An 8852-nucleotide genomic window follows, 5' to 3' on the forward strand; every position below is an offset into this window, starting at 1 on the left:
AAGTTGCCCTCCCACAAGTGTGTACTCCGAAAGAGTGTTTAGTGCCGCCGCTCACCTTGTCAGCAATCGGCGTACGAGGTTACTTCCAGAAAATGTGGAGAAGATGATGTTCATTAAAATGAATTATAATCAATTCCTCTGTGGAGACATTGACCAGCAGCAATTGCCTCCACAAAGTACACAGGGAGCTGAGATGGTGGATTCCAGTGGGGACGAATTGATAATCTGTGAGGAGGGGGATGTACACGGTGATATATCGGAGGATGATGATGAGGTGGACATCTTGCCTCTGTAGAGCCAGTTTGTGCAAGGAGAGATTAATTGCTTCTTTTTTGGTGGGGGTCCAAACCAACCCGTCATTTCAGTCACAGTCGTGTGGCAGACCCTGTCACTGAAATGATGGGTTGGTTAAAGTGTACATGTCCTGTTTATACAACATAAGGGTGGGTGGGAGGGCCCAGGGACAATTCCATCTTGCACCTCTTTTTTCTTTAATTTTTCTTTGCGTCATGTGCTGTTTGGGGAGTATTTTTTGGAAGGGCCATCCTGCGTGACACTGCAGTGCCACTCCTAGATGGGCCAGGTGTTTGTGTCGGCCACTAGGGTCGCTTATCTTACTCACACAGCTACCTCATTGCGCCTCTTTTTTTCTTTGCGTCATGTGCTGTTTGGGGAGTGTTTTTTGGAAGGGCCATCCTGCGTGACACTGCAGTGCCACTCCTAGATGGGCCAGGTGTTTGTGTCGGCCACTAGGGTCGCTTATCTTACTCACACAGCTACCTCATTGCGCCTCTTTTTTTCTCTGCGTCATGTGCTGTTTGGGGAGTGTTTTTTGGAAGGGCCATCCTGCGTGACACTGCAGTGCCACTCCTAGATGGGCCAGGTGTTTGTGTCGGCCACTAGGGTCGCTTAGCTTACTCACACAGCTACCTCATTGCGCCTCTTTTTTTCTTTGCGTCATGTGCTGTTTGGGGAGTGTTTTTTGGAAGGGCCATCCTGCGTGACACTGCAGTGCCACTCCTAGATGGGCCAGGTGTTTGTGTCGGCCACTAGGGTCGCTTAGCTTACTCACACAGCTACCTCATTGCGCCTCTTTTTTTCTTTGCGTCATGTGCTGTTTGGGGAGTGTTTTTTGGAAGGGCCATCCTGCGTGACACTGCAGTGCCACTCCTAGATGGGCCAGGTGTTTGTGTCGGCCACTAGGGTCGCTTAGCTTACTCACACAGCTACCTCATTGCGCCTCTTTTTTTCTTTGCGTCATGTGCTGTTTGGGGAGTGTTTTTTGGAAGGGCCATCCTGCGTGACACTGCAGTGCCACTCCTAGATGGGCCAGGTGTTTGTGTCGGCCACTAGGGTCGCTTATCTTACTCACACAGCTACCTCATTGCGCCTCTTTTTTTCTTTGCGTCATGTGCTGTTTGGGGAGTGTTTTTTGGAAGGGCCATCCTGCGTGACACTGCAGTGCCACTCCTAGATGGGCCAGGTGTTTGTGTCGGCCACTAGGGTCGCTTATCTTACTCACACAGCTACCTCATTGCGCCTCTTTTTTTCTTTGCGTCATGTGCTGTTTGGGGAGTGTTTTTTGGAAGGGCCATCCTGCGTGACACTGCAGTGCCACTCCTAGATGGGCCAGGTGTTTGTGTCGGCCACTAGGGTCGCTTAGCTTACTCACACAGCTACCTCATTGCGCCTCTTTTTTTCTTTGCGTCATGTGCTGTTTGGGGAGTGTTTTTTGGAAGGGCCATCCTGTGTGACACTGCAGTGCCACTCCTAGATGGGCCAGGTGTTTGTGTCGGCCACTAGGGTCGCTTAGCTTACTCACACAGCTACCTCATTGCGCCTCTTTTTTTCTTTGCGTCATGTGCTGTTTGGGGAGTGTTTTTTGGAAGGGCCATCCTGCGTGACACTGCAGTGCCACTCCTAGATGGGCCAGGTGTTTGTGTCGGCCACTAGGGTCGCTTAGCTTACTCACACAGCTACCTCATTGCGCCTCTTTTTTTCTTTGCGTCATGTGCTGTTTGGGGAGTGTTTTTTGGAAGGGCCATCCTGCGTGACACTGCAGTGCCACTCCTAGATGGGCCAGGTGTTTGTGTCGGCCACTAGGGTCGCTTAGCTTACTCACACAGCTACCTCATTGCGCCTCTTTTTTTCTTTGCGTCATGTGCTGTTTGGGGAGTGTTTTTTGGAAGGGCCGTCCTGCGTGACACTGCAGTGCCACTCCTAGATGGGCCAGGTGTTTGTGTCGGCCACTAGGGTCGCTTATCTTACTCACACAGCTACCTCATTGCGCCTCTTTTTTTCTTTGCGTCATGTGCTGCTTGGGGAGTGTTTTTTGGAAGGGCCATCCTGCGTGACACTGCAGTGCCACTCCTAGATGGGCCAGGTGTTTGTGTCGGCCACTAGGGTCGCTTAGCTTAGTCATCCAGCGACCTTGGTGCAAATTTTAGGACTAAAAATAATATTGTGAGGTGTGAGGTATTCAGAATAGACTGAAAATGAGTGGAAATTATGGTTTTTGAGGTTAATAATACTTTGGGATCAAAATGACCCCCAAATTCTATGATTTAAGCTGTTTTTTAGTGTTTTTTGAAAAAAACACCCGAATCCAAAACACACCCGAATCCGACAAAAAAAAATTGGTGAGGTTTTGCCAAAACGCGGTCGAACCCAAAACACGGCCGCGGAACCGAACCCAAAACCAAAACACAAAACCCGAAAAATTTCAAGTGCACATCTCTAATTTTTACATGTCACTCCCTTCCCACCAGGCCCGGCACTACCCGCTCAGCAAAGGGTTGCAGTGCAGGCAGGCACCAGGTAGGAGAGGCGCTCTACCTGCCCTGCATCCCCGCTGCTCAGCAGCTGCGTCGCCTGTCCCCCTGCTGCGCCGCCTGTCCCCCTGCTGCTGCCGGCTACTGTGCCTGTCACACTGACAGGCAGCGGCATCGGCAGCTTGTATCCTCCTACTCTCCCTTCCCTGTTACTGCGGAAGTGTTCATCTGAAAAGGGGAGGAGCTACACAGAGCTGAGGGGGCGGAGCTAAACGTGACTTAAGGGAGCGGAGCTACACAGGACCAGGCTGCTACAGTACAGATCCTGCCTGCCAGACAGCTCGGTAAGTGGATGAAAAGTGAGTGAGTGAGTGAGTGAGTGAGTGAGTGAGAGAAAGAAAGAAAGTAAGTGTATTTGTGTGTGTATGTATGTATGTATGTACTCCTATATCTGTGTATGTATGTGCATGTGTGGGCCAGTGGCGGAACTAGCGCCAGTGCAATGCACCAGGGCCCAACACCATGAAGGGGCCCATTACCAGCGGCATTACAATGAGTCAGATTGACTCATGACATGCCGCCCATCGCTGTGCCACTGGCCACAAAAAAAGAGTATGCCGGAGCCGAAGGAGCTGTGAGTCTTAAAATATGTTTGTTTCTGTTCTGAAAATTAAAAAAATGTGACTCCCGGGCACACTCATTTAGTCTCTCCCTCCCTCTCCATCTTTCTCTCCCTTTCCTTCTGTCTCCCTCTCTCTCCCCCCTCCCCCTGTCTCTCTCTTTCTCCATCTCCCTTCCTCTCTCTCATCTTTCCTCTCCCTTTCCATCTGTCTCCCTCTCTCTTCCACTCTCCATTTCCCTCTCTCTCTTTCTCCATCTACCTTCCTCTCTCTTTATCTTTACCTCTCCCTTTCCATCTGTCTCCCTCTCCATCAGTGGCATAACTACTGTGGGTGCAGGGGTGCAGCTGCTATGTGGCCAGGGCTGCTTTAAGGACCCGCTGCTCCACCTGCACTCAGTCATGGGCTTCCTCCAAGGCCCGTAGCTCCCCTTCACACCAGCTAAGAATGACCGCCGCCATTAGTATAAACCTGGGCCTAATGCCGGTACGTGACCGGCCCCATCAGAGACCTCTGCTGGAGTCAGATAGTGCTCGCTTCCCCCTCCCTCACTGGCACTCTCTTGCTACTTTCTCTCTCTTTCTCGCACCCTGACAATGCTATCTCCCTCCCTCATTTTTCCTTCCCGCTCTCTCTCCCTGACACTGTCTTTTGCTCTCTCCCTGACACAGTCTCCCTATCTCCCCCTCCCCGGCTCTCTCTTTATCTCTCTCCCATTGTCTTTCTCTCCCTCTCTCCTTGACACTGCATCTCTCTCTCTCTGACACTGACTCCCTCTCGCTCTCTCTGACCCTGTCTCTCCCTCTCTCCATGACACTGTATCTCTCCCTCTCCCTGCCACTGTTTCTCTCTCTGACACTGTCACTCCCTCTCTCTGACACTCTCAATTTTTCTCTCCATGACACTCTCTCTCTCTTGTTCTCTCTCTCCGTCTCTCCCTCTTTCTCTCCCTGACATTCTCTTACTCTCTGTTGCACCCCTCTCTCTCTCTCTCCCTGACTTCTATCTCTCTCACTCCCCTCCCTCTCTCTGTTGCTCCACCCCCTCTCTCTCTCTGGCACCCTCTCGCTCCCTGATGCCTTCTCTCTCTTTTCCTTTCTCTTTCTCCCTGAAACCCTCTCTCTCATTCCTCTCTGTCTTTCCCTCACCCCTTTTCCTGACACGCGTCTTAGGCACGCGCGCTATCACTTTGTAAAGTGTGGGAGGGTGCAAATTTATTGTTTGCAGGAGGGAGCCGAACACCCTAGCACCGGCCCTGCTTCCCACCTCTAACCCTTGGAATGCTAAGGGTGTCTTACCCCCACATTATTTTTGTCCAGATTGTAAGTGATATGTGTACCAAGTTTGGTGTAAATTGCACTGGGCATTCCATAGTTATGCTGAAAAGTATGGATTTTTACATGTCACGTTCTTCCCCCCCACCCCTAGGGGTGCTAGGAGTGTCTTACCCCCACAGTAATTTTTTCCAGATTGTAAGTCATTTGTGTAACAAGTTTGGTGTTCATTGCTCCAGGTATTCCAGAGTTATGCTGAAAAGTATGGATTTTTACATGTCACACCCTTACCCCTCCCCCCCCCTTCACCACCCCTAAGGGTGCTGGAGGTGTCTTACCCCCACAGTATTTTTTGCCAGATTGTAAGTGTTATGTGTACCAAGTTTGGTGTAAATTGCTCCAGGCATACCAGAGTTATGCTGGATCGTACACACATACATCCTTTTCTATATATATATATATATATATATATATATATATACTAGGTGATTCATCGCGCCCTACGGGCGCTCTTCACACCGTTGTAGGGGACTACGCCCCCTTAACCCTTGCACACCCTTGTGGCGTGCAATATTTTTATTATATGGAGTATTACATCCAATCATAATTGTGTGAGTGGGTAAATATTGCACGGACAAAGGGCGTGCAATGGTTAAGGGGTCGAAGCCCCTTGCAACGACGTGAACAGCACATGCAGGCCCTGGTGAATCACCTAGTAGGTGCTGTGGTTGGGGGAGTGGCGGGTGCGGGGAAGATGCGGATGGGACCGGAAGGTGGCATGGCTGTGTGTTGTATGTTTTTGGAACTTTGTGTATGGTATTGTAGTGTGTGGAAGTTGGGGGGGGGGAATGTGTTGGCATGTTATTCCGTGTGTGTGGGGGAGGGCTCCATTGTGGGCATATGGTTGTGTTTTTGTGTTGTCAGAATGCATGGGCTGTATAGAGAGGGTGGTGGGTGTGTAGTAGGGGTTGTGTGGTGGTGTGCAGGATTGTGGAGGGTCTGGAAGGTTATGTAGGTGTTGCAGTGTAATTGCAGAGGGGTAAGTGGTTGTGTGTGTGTGTGTGTGTGTGTGTGTGTGTGTGTGTGTGTGTGTGTGTGTGTGTGTAAAAAGTGTTGGGTAGTGATGTATGTTGTTAGCGTAGTACACCCAGCTTCACCACCACGTCGGCGCAGACAGGGGCAACATAGAGGTCTGCAAAGCCCCCCAACATGTGTTGGTTTGCAGGTGTGCTGGGGTCACACAGTGATGGAAACAGGGGGGCTACAGTGAAGGTTCCAGGCCTCCCCACTACCCCAGCAGAAAGTGTATAATACAGGGGACTCCGTCCCACACTGTTTCGGGAGTGGGCATCACCACAACGTCCGGACCCTGTGCACGTCCACAGTAGCGTCAGCTGCCTGGGTGGGGGTGACAGGGCTGTTGGCAGTCCTGTCCCCAGCGGCAGGTGTAAAAAAAAAAACCTCTCCCATCGCAGCACCTCCACCATGGCAAGAGGGAAAAAGGCACACAAGAATAGATGGGCACCCCCCATAACATGAGCCATCCCCCTCCCCCAATATCAGTCATCTCCTCCCCTTTATAAGGCATGCCCCTCCCTCCCTTCGCCCATAATATCAGGCATTCCGTTATCTCCCCCCCCCCATATCAGCCTTTCTTCCAAGGTGGGGAAGGGGGGAGGGGTGCGCTGCTGCTGCCTCGTATATAAGCCACATAGATTATTGTGTGGCTGATGGTGTTGGGGGCTACGAGTGGATGGGGAGGGTGTTGGGTGAAGGTTGCAGTCTGTGTTGCTGGAGTGGCAACAGGAGTGTCTTGCACAGGTAGACAGGTGCGGGTGACGGGCTTGGTGAAGGGCAGAGGGAGCTGGCGTGCTAGTGAGGGAGGCTGGTGAGAGAGTGTGTGCAGCGGTAGTAGGGAGGGGTGGAGCGGTGTGTGCGGGCCTGTCGGGCGGTGGAAGACAGGTGCAGGTGAGGGGGCTGGTGAAGGGCAGAGGGAGATGGGCTGGTAGTGAGGGAGGATGGCGGCCAGGTGTCGGACAGCTCCGTGTGAGAGTGTGTGCAGCGGTAGAGGGGAGGGGGGAAGCGGTGTGTGCGGCCCTGTCGGGCACAGGAAGACAGGTGCGGGTGACGGGGCTGGGAGTGAGGGAGGCTGGCGGTGTGCTGTCGGGTGCTTCCGTGAGAGTGTGTGCAGCGGTAGTGGGGAGCGGTGTGTGATTAGCCGTGAGTGTGTGGCCGCGGCGCGGCTGCACTCGTACAGATGGTAGGGGGGATTAGCGGCGGGCTCGGTTGGGGCTGTGTGTCCCGGTGTGGTAGGTGGTGGGTCTTTGCAGCGGAGGGGTGGTGTGGGGTGACGCTGTCTGGGTGTCCATGCTTACCTGCTAGTGTGAGGCGTCGATGCACTGCTGACTTGTGCCTTGCCTGGGAATGGTGGTCCCTTCTGCTAGTGGTGTGGTGTGCTGCCACTGGGACAGGGCAGGCGATGCTAAGTCCGCCCACGTCTGTGACTCCACCCAGCGTTAGAAAGCCAGCCACAGAGTCACAGGGCTAATATATAGGAGATATATATATATATATATATATATATATATAGATGAAAATAACAGGAATTTGGTACTTACTGATAATTCCCTTTCTCCGAGGTAAGACTGAAGTCTTCTTACGATGGGGAAATAGGTGGTGGCAGATAGGACAGGCTCCTCCTCCTCCCTTTTTCCCCCAGACACCAGTCTTGGGAAGGTGCCCGAGAGGAGTCGGAGACCAGGCAATCTCCCGAGAGGAAGTAAGCAGGAGAAGACAGAACAGGATCAGAACAGAAGAACACACGATCCAAGCCATGCAGACACAGACATACTGCAACAGGAAGCAGCGCTGGGAGGGCGTTCAGTGTCCCCTATGGCCTCGGAGAAAGGGAATTATCGGTAAGTACCAAATTCCTGTTTTCTCTTACGTCCTAGAGGATGTTGGGGACTCCGTAAGGACCATGGGGGTATAGACGGGCTCCGCAGGAGATAGGGCACCTAAAAAGAACTTTGACTATGGGTGTGCACTGGCTCCTCCCTCTATGCCCCTCCTCCAGTCCTCAGTTAGATCTTGTGCCCAGAGGAGAATGGGTGCACTGCATAGAGCTCTCCAGAGTTTTCTGTGGAAAAAGAATTTTGTTAGGTTTTTCATTTTCAGGTAGTCCTGTTGGCAACAGGCTCCCTGCATCGTGGGACCGAGGAGAGAGAAGCAGAGCTGGCTTGTCAAGTTGGGCACTGCTTCTAAGGCTACTGGACACCATTAGCTCCAGAGGGAGTCGGAACACAGGTCTCACCTGGGGTTCGTCCCGGAGCCGCGCCGCCGTCCTCCTCACAGATGCCGAAGATAGAAGCCGGATGAGAAGACAGAAGACATCTTAGGCGGCAGAAGACATCAGATCTTCATGAGGTAAGGCGCGCAGCGGTAAGCTGCGCGCCATTGCTCCCAGTCACACACACACTGAGCAGCACTGAAGGGTGCAGGGCGCAGGAAGGGGCGCCCTGGGCAGCAATAGACCTCACATTTTGGCCAAATACAGTTTGATTAGGCTGCGGAGGCAGTAAATCTATGATCCCCCGCCATTTTATTGAAAAATCACTGGGACCGAAGCCCGCCGTTGGGTGGGCGGGGCTTGATCCTCAGCACTAACCAGCGCCATTTTCTCCACAGAAGCTGCATGAGGAAAACGCTGGCTCCCTGGTCTCTCCCCTGCTGAACTTCACAGGCTGGAAAAAAGAGGAGGGGGCACATTAGCGACGCAGTGAGTGGGAATTGGCTTATTATATATAAAAAAGCGCTATCTGGACATATTTTTTCCAGTGTTTTTAAGCGCTGGTGTGTGCTGGCATACTCTCTCTCTGTCTCTCCTTAGGACCTGGTTGGGGTTTTGTCCCCTTATAGGTTAATCCCTGTGTGTGTGGGGTGTCGGTACGTGTGTGTCGACATGTCTGTGGCAGAAGGCTTCTCCAAGGAGGAGGTGGAGCAAATGAGTGGTGTGTCCCCGTCGGTTGTGCCGACTCCAGATTGGATGGACATGTGGCATATGTTGAATGCAAGTGTGGCATCTTTACATAAAAGGCTTGATAAGGCTGATTTAGGGGGGACATCAGGGGGTCAATCCTCGGATTGGACCGACTCACAGGGCCCGTCGGGGTCTCAAAAGCGTCCCT

This window comes from Pseudophryne corroboree, chromosome 5 (genome assembly GCF_028390025.1).
Source record: "Pseudophryne corroboree isolate aPseCor3 chromosome 5, aPseCor3.hap2, whole genome shotgun sequence".
In the NCBI taxonomy this organism is placed as follows: Eukaryota; Metazoa; Chordata; class Amphibia; order Anura; family Myobatrachidae; genus Pseudophryne; species Pseudophryne corroboree.